Source organism: Sorghum bicolor, chromosome 2 (genome assembly GCF_000003195.3).
Source record: "Sorghum bicolor cultivar BTx623 chromosome 2, Sorghum_bicolor_NCBIv3, whole genome shotgun sequence".
Lineage (NCBI taxonomy): Eukaryota > Viridiplantae > Streptophyta > Magnoliopsida > Poales > Poaceae > Sorghum > Sorghum bicolor.
The window spans coordinates 16,638,000-16,646,868 of NC_012871.2; positions in this window are offsets into that span (position 1 = coordinate 16,638,000).

An 8,869-nucleotide genomic window follows, 5' to 3' on the forward strand; every position below is an offset into this window, starting at 1 on the left:
CTTCAAGAAGTCAGTATTGAAACCATCTGGGCCTGGGGATTTGTCATAAGGAAGGTGCTTCACTATTGCATCAATTTCTTCATGTGAGAAGGTCTCAATCAAACTTGAGAGATCCACAGTATTCTGTAACAAATTAGGCAAGTCCAGGTGGACTTGTGAGAAGTTGGTAGTGCCCAGTCTCTCTTTAAAGGAGTCCCAAATGAGATTAGCTTTCTCCTCATGGTTGTAAAGAGGTTGACCTTGATCATTGACAAGATGAGTAATTAGACTGTGCCTATGCTTAACAGTAGCATTTGCATGGAAAAAACTTGTATTAGCATCTCCAAGGGTTACCCATTTGACTGTGCCCCTTTGCTTCCAATAAGTTCTTTGTTGTTGAAGCAGGGAAATAAGCTTGTCTTCCAGAATGGATCGAAAATTCCATTCTATAAGAGAAAGATCTCTAAAATCCTCTAGTAAATTGAGAAAATCCAACACAAGTTTAACACGTGAGATGTTTTGTTTCAAGTTTGAGAGAGACAACTTCCAAACTTTCAACACCTTTCTCAAGTTTTTGAATTTGGCAGTTAACAGTTTGGCAGCATCTGAATGATGTGAAACAGTGGTCCAACCCAGGGTAACCTGATTTAAGAAATCATCATGTTGTAACCAATAGTTTTCAAATCTGAAGATATGAGTCTTGGGGATAGAAGTGGAGATAGAGATGAGGCAAGGGACATGATCCGAAGTTTCTGCTGTTAGCAAAGAGACACTGGTAAAGGGATAATTCAGGGTCCAGCTGGCTGAGGTAAAAAACCAATCCAAACGCTCTAACAAAGGTGGATTTTGTTTATTGGATGAGGTAAAGCGTTTTCCTTTTAAAGGTAACTCAATCAGACCTAGAGCGCTGATAGCTTCATTGAAAAGATAAATTTCAGCGTGATCGGCCCCTTCTCTACTCCTGTCTGCAGGACTACGATAGAGGTTAAAATCTCCAACTATAAGCCAGTCGATATGGTCCGGCATATGTATATGTTTAAACCATCGAAGGAACTCTCTTTTACCATGCGGGGTGCAAGGGGCATAGATATTAGTCAGGATCCAGGTTACATTAGAATGAAGAGACGTAAACTCGATGGAAACTGCATAGGCATTCTGAAAGATCATAGAGCCAGAGAAAATGGTACTGTTCCAAACGATAATGGACCCTCCGGACGCTCCAACAGAGGGTAAAAAGACAAACTCATCTAAGGAGGGGGGACAAAAATTTTGTAGATAAGAAGGATCAAAGTTATCACGTTTAGTTTCTTGCAAGCACAAGATATCACAATTATTAGCACAAAGCCTATCACGGATAGCATTCCATTTTATATCTGAATTTATTCCCCTGATGTTCCAGGACAAAACATTCCACTTTCTAACAAGCATTATGACAGAAGCACAAAAATAGACAAAGGAGCTGTGACAACATCAGTTCCTGGATGGAGAGGAGGGTTCAGCCTCCGAATCCTGATCAGCCTTTTCCGAAGCTGATTTCTTTCCTTTCTTGGCTTTAGCAGCAGGCTTCTTGGATGGTCCTTTATCCGCCTCCTTTGTTAACCTTAACTTCTTGGAGGTGGGCTTTTCCACTGCAGCTTTACTGTTCTTGGCAGTAAGCGCCTCATCGGAGAGTTTTTCAGGTTCAATGTTGCAGAAAGCAGTTCCCAGATCTCGCACTACAGACGTAGAAAGAACTGGAGGATTAGGTGAGCATCCTAAACAATTTTTATCCTTACAGAGAGATGATTTAAAGCCCCTAGATTGATTATGTATTCGATCACTGCGTCTTAAGTCAGCTTCTGAGATATGTGTCCTTTTACCTCTCGTCCCTTTTGGAGATGCCTTGCAGATGGGAGGAGCTGGAGGAGGAGTAGCTTGGCTATTATCAAAAATCACTTGGTCAGTATCACCATTTGAGGAATCACCAGATTGTCCAGATTGGTCTGCCATAAGTGAGCAAGTGATATCAGAAATGACCACAGAGGGTTTTGTGGGAGGTAAAGAGAAGGTGAAAGAGTTATTGTTACCAGAAGAGCTCCGAATAGAAGTCTAGGCTTCAGATGTAAGGAACTCCTTGGCCCATTCATATGAACCTTGTTTAAGCAGCAGCAGAGTGAAGAAATCCACCCATTGCAGTGGAACTGCTACCCTTAGGAGAGTGTTATCTAGGCCAGAAAAATATTTAGCCCAGCATCTGATGGCCATTGGGCTTGGGCTGAAAACAGAAGAGCTACCAGGATCTGAATGTCCAAGGTCTGGAGAGGTGAGCTTGCTCAGCGTGCCCATCTTAGTCTGTTGGATCAGAGATTCCATGTGATGTAGTTCTGGCACCACTGGTGGGAAGAAAGTGTGGACAAAGCCAGTTGCACCTAGTCAGGGTCTGGGTTTTCCAACAAAGGATTCAAAACAGGACTGCCATCCTGTTGCATTGGCGCCAAAGTAGATCTCTGGGCATTCAAAAGAGGACTGTCATCCTGATGCATTGGCGCCAAAGGAGATCCCTGGGCATTTTTAGGCCTCAGAATGTCCAAAGCAGGAGCTTCATTTTGAGGAGCTTCAGGCAGCTGCAAACCCAGAGCAGCTTCAAGTTGAGCATCTTCAGGTAAATGGGGACCCAGATCCTGTTGAGCATCTTTAGGTAAATGGGGACCCAGATCCTGTTCATTTGGAGGAGCCACTAGATCAAGGTTCTCATCTAACCAGTCAATCAAATCTTCCTCCTAGATTTCTTCTGGCAGGAGAGGCTGCAGATTGTTGAAGTCCGGAAAAGCCACAATTTCCAGTGGGGGAATGGGAAGCTGTGCTTGTGGATGGATGTCAGAGTCTGCATCTGTCCCATCGTCCATAGCTATTACTTGATCTGAGGCTTCGGGTTGAACAACAGCATCAAGGTTGTTGACTTGTATGACTTCTTCCTCAGGGGCATCATGCACATTGTTACCTTGGTCCAGGATCACCTGCTGCAGGGGAATAAGAGGTGGAGCCTCATCTGGGACAGGATTGAGTTGTTGAGGAGCCACATTGTTGTTTGCATTAGGCTGATCCCAAGGAGCCCAGCCCAGATTCACAGCATTGTTAGCATTGCCGTTACCAAAGGGGGGTGGGGGTGGTCCTTGTCCTGGCTGACCAAAACCGTAGAACTCAAAGTGGTTGGGATCAAGATCTTCTGGATCATCTGGAGGGAAATCTTCATCCTGAGCCTGTGCACCTAACATCGTTGCTGAGATAATCTCACATTGCACTGTCCAGCTATCTGAGGTTTCCTCTTCTGAAAAGTTGAAAAACCAGGGGATCTCATCTAAACCAGAAACTCTAACCTTGACCAGAGCTCTAGCCATATTGTTATGATCTTCTTCCCAGACAATGAGCTTCCCAAAGCTGGATACAGCCTTTTCAACTAGGGTATATGACCAAGCATCATTAACGAGACTTCATGAGTAAAAAAGGCAGTCCTATTGTTCCAAGCCTTGTCATGGGGGATGAAGGTAATCTGAGAGTTACCAAAAACATGCGGGCCATTACTGATCATAGCATCTCTGTGTGAGACCCGACTGAAAGTCACATAGGCTTGCCCAAAAGGGCAAGGTTGAATTGAATGGTAAGGAATGCCCATCTGAACATTGAGAAAATCAGCTAACGTTGCACGAATAACAGGAAAATCCAACTGGGCTGGCGGTAACGGATTGATAATAGCAATTGCAAGATCATTGTTAACACGCTTTAGAGCACCCGTAATCACTCGGCGCAATGTGGGTCTTCCTGGTACCAAAACTCTCTGCCCCCAAGTTGGCATGAAGGGATCTGGATCAACAAAACGATACGCCATTGCAGCACGATTGGAGTTTACTGTAGCAGAAAATGGGGTTTTTAGGAACCAGGAAACGTGAACCAAAGGAGGAGAAGAGAATCGGGCACTAGCTCTGAGGGGAGAGAGGGAGAGCACGGACCGTGAAGAAGCCGGAGAGGAAGATGGTCCCTCGTCGACGTCGTCGATGAACTCCGGAGCCCGAAGTCGCCACGACAAACTCTAGGGGATGACAACCGGGGAAGGAGGCGAGTGAATGCCAGTAATTTCTCGAAGAAATTCTGTGACTGACTTGTAGATTTTGGAGTCAGGAGAGAGGGGAAGCCCACCGAACAGCGACGTTGAGTGACGAGGGATACGAGAAGTTGAAGCGTCTCTCCGAACAAATGGAAATGGCGCGGTTCGGGGCAATAAACGGCAGTGTCCAGAATCATGGCCGCCAAGGAGACAATTCCGGCAACGTCTAAGGTTTTTACAGCCAGGCCTTGAGTGGGCCGGCGATAAGCAATTAGAACATAGAGTCAACAAAGGCCCATGGGATTTATGGACATGTTGATGATTTGGGATCGGCCCCAAAATGCCAGCATCCAGAAAAGAAGCATTCTTTTTAATTACATGAAAGTCGCCTCTCTTAAAAGCATAGTTAAGGGCACCATCAAGAGGTTTTTTGAAATTCGAAAACTCCATGGATTTGGAGCTTGAGACAGGAAGACGAGATCTTGAAAAAGGAAGAGGAACAGCATTGGCACCTGTTAAACGTACCGATTTGTGGTTAGAGACCTCAGTCCATTCTGTTGCCTGCTCTCTGCACCAACTTCTGAATTCAGCTCGATAATTTGGCCCTCCATCGTGCCAGAGATGGAAGAAGATCTTAAATTCCTGACAATCAAAAGCTCGAAGACGATGAATATGAAAGCCGATCTTCTGATTAGCCACTGAAAAGCGGAATACTCTATCGGCCAATTGCATGACACGAAAAGCACCAGCTGAACCACCAAGAACCGATTGCAGAATGCGTTCAACCAGAGAAGTAGAAAGGCGAAATTTACAACGGCCAACTGAAAGAACCATGAAGAATTCCTTAGACGAAAAAGGAGAAGGTACAAAGTTAACCGGAGATCCATATCGACGGAAGATCTCAGCCTCCAGCACTTTGCCCGGACGCAGATTGAGAGAGGAAGCGGCCATCCTTTACCCCAGTTTCGTTACCTAGATGGCATGCGGCCGATCGGCAACAGTCTCAAAAACGCTTCAAATGAGATTCAAGCCTGGAACCTCTGAGTTTTAGAAGCCACACACTAACCATCCGAACCTTTTGGTAAAAGATTATTTCTAACACTTTTTGAATTATTTGCCACATTAACAAAAAGAAAATCTGATGGGGTACCTAACTTGGCATGATACTACCCATAAGAACAGACAACAGAGTGGAAACCTTACAAGATAAACATTATGAGACATTCTTCTAAGGCCATCGACAAACATAGGAAAACTAAGAGAGAAGCAAATTACATGAAGAAATTATAACTTCTGTTTATGCAACTAAGTTTACCTTAAGCAGTGACTGGATTTTCAACAAAGAAATCAGACAGAAAATTTTTTTAGAACGTGCTTAGACATGTATTTTATTAATAGAGGTTGGAAAAAGGAGTACAACAATGATCTGGCCTGATGGCGGGCGTCCAGCTAACCAGGGCGTTTACGCACCCAAAAAACAAAAGTGAGAGGAGCACTGGGTTTATTACAATTTACATACACTAGATTGTGCGACGAAAGTGTGTCCTCCGTTCTTGGTCAGGCGCTAAACCCAGCGTTGATCCAGGAGTTGCCCTCTTCAGCTATCTGCTCCACCAGCATTGCTGCCTGGACGCAAACTCCTTCGAAGACTCGCCTGTTAATCTCTTTCCAGAGTTTCCAGGCAACGTCCGGACTCCGGAACCAGCGCCGGCGCCCTGAACCACCACACCAAGTGCGCAGGTCCTCCGCGTCTGTCGGTGCGAACCACTCTAGATGTATTTGGCGAAGAACGCGCCACCAGGCCTCACGAGCATAGACCATAGAGGCAAGATACAAACAGATGGTCGGTAGTTTCACGAAGCTGCTGGCTGCAGTGCGCAAACGTCGTTCGTCCTGCAGGCCATGCCAGATACAAAGAAAGCAGACAGAAAACTCAGACATAAAACAAGTGTAGCTGGGCGGCAAAAAAGGCCTTGATTCGATATACTCACAGTCACATGTGATGCACTGTTCAATTGGCGTTAAGTGTCCAGTTCAGAAAGCCGAACTTCTCCATTGTAGACAACAAGTACAATGCCCAAAGTTATATGAACCTTTGAGAATTAGAACAGTTCAATTTATCAATAGAGCACCAACCGGTTGTGGCCACGATGAAGCCTCACTTGCTTTTGTCTGCTTTTCTTGAGACCTGAATCTGCTATGGTCTCCAGAGAGCCAGCACATCATAACAGCGAAATTACAAGTTCGCAAAAAAAAAATGTTGTCACCAAAGAAAATTATAGGTGGAATATCTAACATATAGCTATAGTACTAAGCGGCAAGGATCAATTAAAGAGATTCCATTGAGAATTGGTCGGTTGTCAGGTTATCCATAGAGTCAATTACATTTATGGATGCGTTTTCCTGTCTCCAATTGCAGTTTAGGTCTTCTTTACCCCGTGGATTAGACGTTTGGCAAAATTGATATTGTACCTAGCTACCCAGGGAAGAAGCCACTGTCTGCAGAGTCGGCAGCCTGAAAAAAATTAGACGGTTGTTGATCCTATTTTTCATATGGTACGATGACTTCCTTTGTTGGAATTTCAGTGTAGCGGTCGCTTTTCTCATTACCTTGTGACAATTTTTATTATTTGTTCATATTTAGATGCAATTCATGTATTACGTTTACCTTAATTTTTCAGATGAATGCATAATATCTTAATTTTCCAATGGGTGCTTCTGACCACCACCTCCGAGTGGCATGTGCGATCTCCACTGTTTGCCCTCCTCTCCAGGGGCGTGCTTGGCAGGATACAACCGCGAGAGGCAGGAGGTGAGAGGTGGTGCGGGGTCGACTGCCGAGGGTTGAGGGGCGGGTGGGGAGAGGACCACTAGGCAAGCCTGGCCTGCTGATAAAATGTGCATATACAATCTCATAAACAATATGCTAACAATGATTTTGACTATTACAATCATCAATTTGACATAGGCAATACATGTCTTATTGCGAGCTATCTTTATCAGCAGATCCACTTATGTTATTTTGATTTGCCCATTCAACACTCTTTTCTTTGCCATCTCTTTAGACAAGTTCTCCAATCAGTGAGTGTATATTTATTTATTTTTTATATAAAAGAACTTGTCATTGTTATTAATATCTATAGTGTGACCTCAAAACATGCCACATAAATTCTCCCGCTATTTTAGTAATTTCTAATATTAAGGTAATCTCACTTTATTCTTTAACTGGGCATATACCTTTGGTGTTCCCTTGTCAATATATACTAAGATTTTCTTTAGGTTATGTCTATTGAAATTATCTTAATATTTGAATATCAAATTATGCATGTAGTTTAAACTCCCATATTCTTATAGGAACTTTTCATTTAACTATGCTCATTCTTAATATTTTGATTAATCAATAAGTGTTGTAAATATATAGTCTGTACGAGTACATATTTAAGGTCATCTTTGATAGCACAAATACATAGATTGAACTAACAGAAATGATGCTAAAAGAATTATGCTTTGATAGACAAATTGATCACACTCAAAATAAATCCTACTTCATTGAATCTTTGCCCATTCAACACTCTTTTCTTTGCCATCTCTTTAGACAAATTCTCCAATCAGTGAGTGCTGTTCACAAAAATGATGCTAAAAGAATGTATCCTACTCCAATCAGTGAGTGTCGTTGCTCTCTCCAGTTTCGTGCAAAATGGCCCACCTTTGGGCAATCTTAGAGCAACATAACCGATGACTAGTTTAGCTATTTGGTGATATTTCTTATATATATAGCATCACACATGTGAACAACTGATTTTAAATACATTTATATGTTAATTGAACTTTTCAAGTTAGGACACTTTGGTGAATAACACGCCTCTCTTGGTATATATATACATCGATCAAACAATCTTTTAGTTAATAGAGAACCCTCTAAATATCGCTTTCAGTTGCAATTTATTTATATATAAATACTTAAGAGTCCCTCAAGGCTAGGTCAGTTTGGTGACAAACATGTTTCTATTGTTGTAAATATTTATTTCATTTTAGAATTTCTTTAGTATATGCTTATAACTTTTGAGACAGGCCACTTTGGTGACTAATAAGCTCCAGTCATAAGAAGCATTCGACTAACAAAATACTTCCTCCGTCCATAAAAGAAAGCAATTATGGTATTCATGCTGGCTAATCGAGCTCAAGTTTGATCAAGTTTATAGTAAATAGTATTAGCATTTATGTCTCTAAATAAATTTATGATGAAATTATATTTTGTACCTAATCTAATGATATTTATTTTATATCATGAATGTTTGTTTTTTTATATATATTTAATTAAAGTTCAGGTTGTTTAACTCCTTGAAATCTGAGAACTGCATTGTTCTGTGGACTGAGGTTGACTTGTAGTGTGTCCACAAAGTCACACACATCTATTTATATTTATACAAAATGAAGGGTTGTATTGAATCACCATGTCTCTTCATAAAGCAATTACATCCTTTCATGAGTTGTCATGTCCTTTCAATGTGTTCATTCAATAATATGTCCTTTCACTTCCATTAACAGATAATTGTCTATGAATAGATGTTCCATAATTCCATTCATTCATATATAAACACATTCGATGCTTCAAAGGGAGAGAAGAAGGTTTTAAACCCAATCATTCCAATTTTTTTATTCTAGCTATCATCACACTAGAACGCTAATAATAAAACTCACTGATAAAATATGTAACTCAAATTTATAAATAAATTATTCTTATGCCTCTCTCTTATTATTTATAAGTTTTTGAACAAATCCCAAACTATTTTTAGTGGAACACTACCA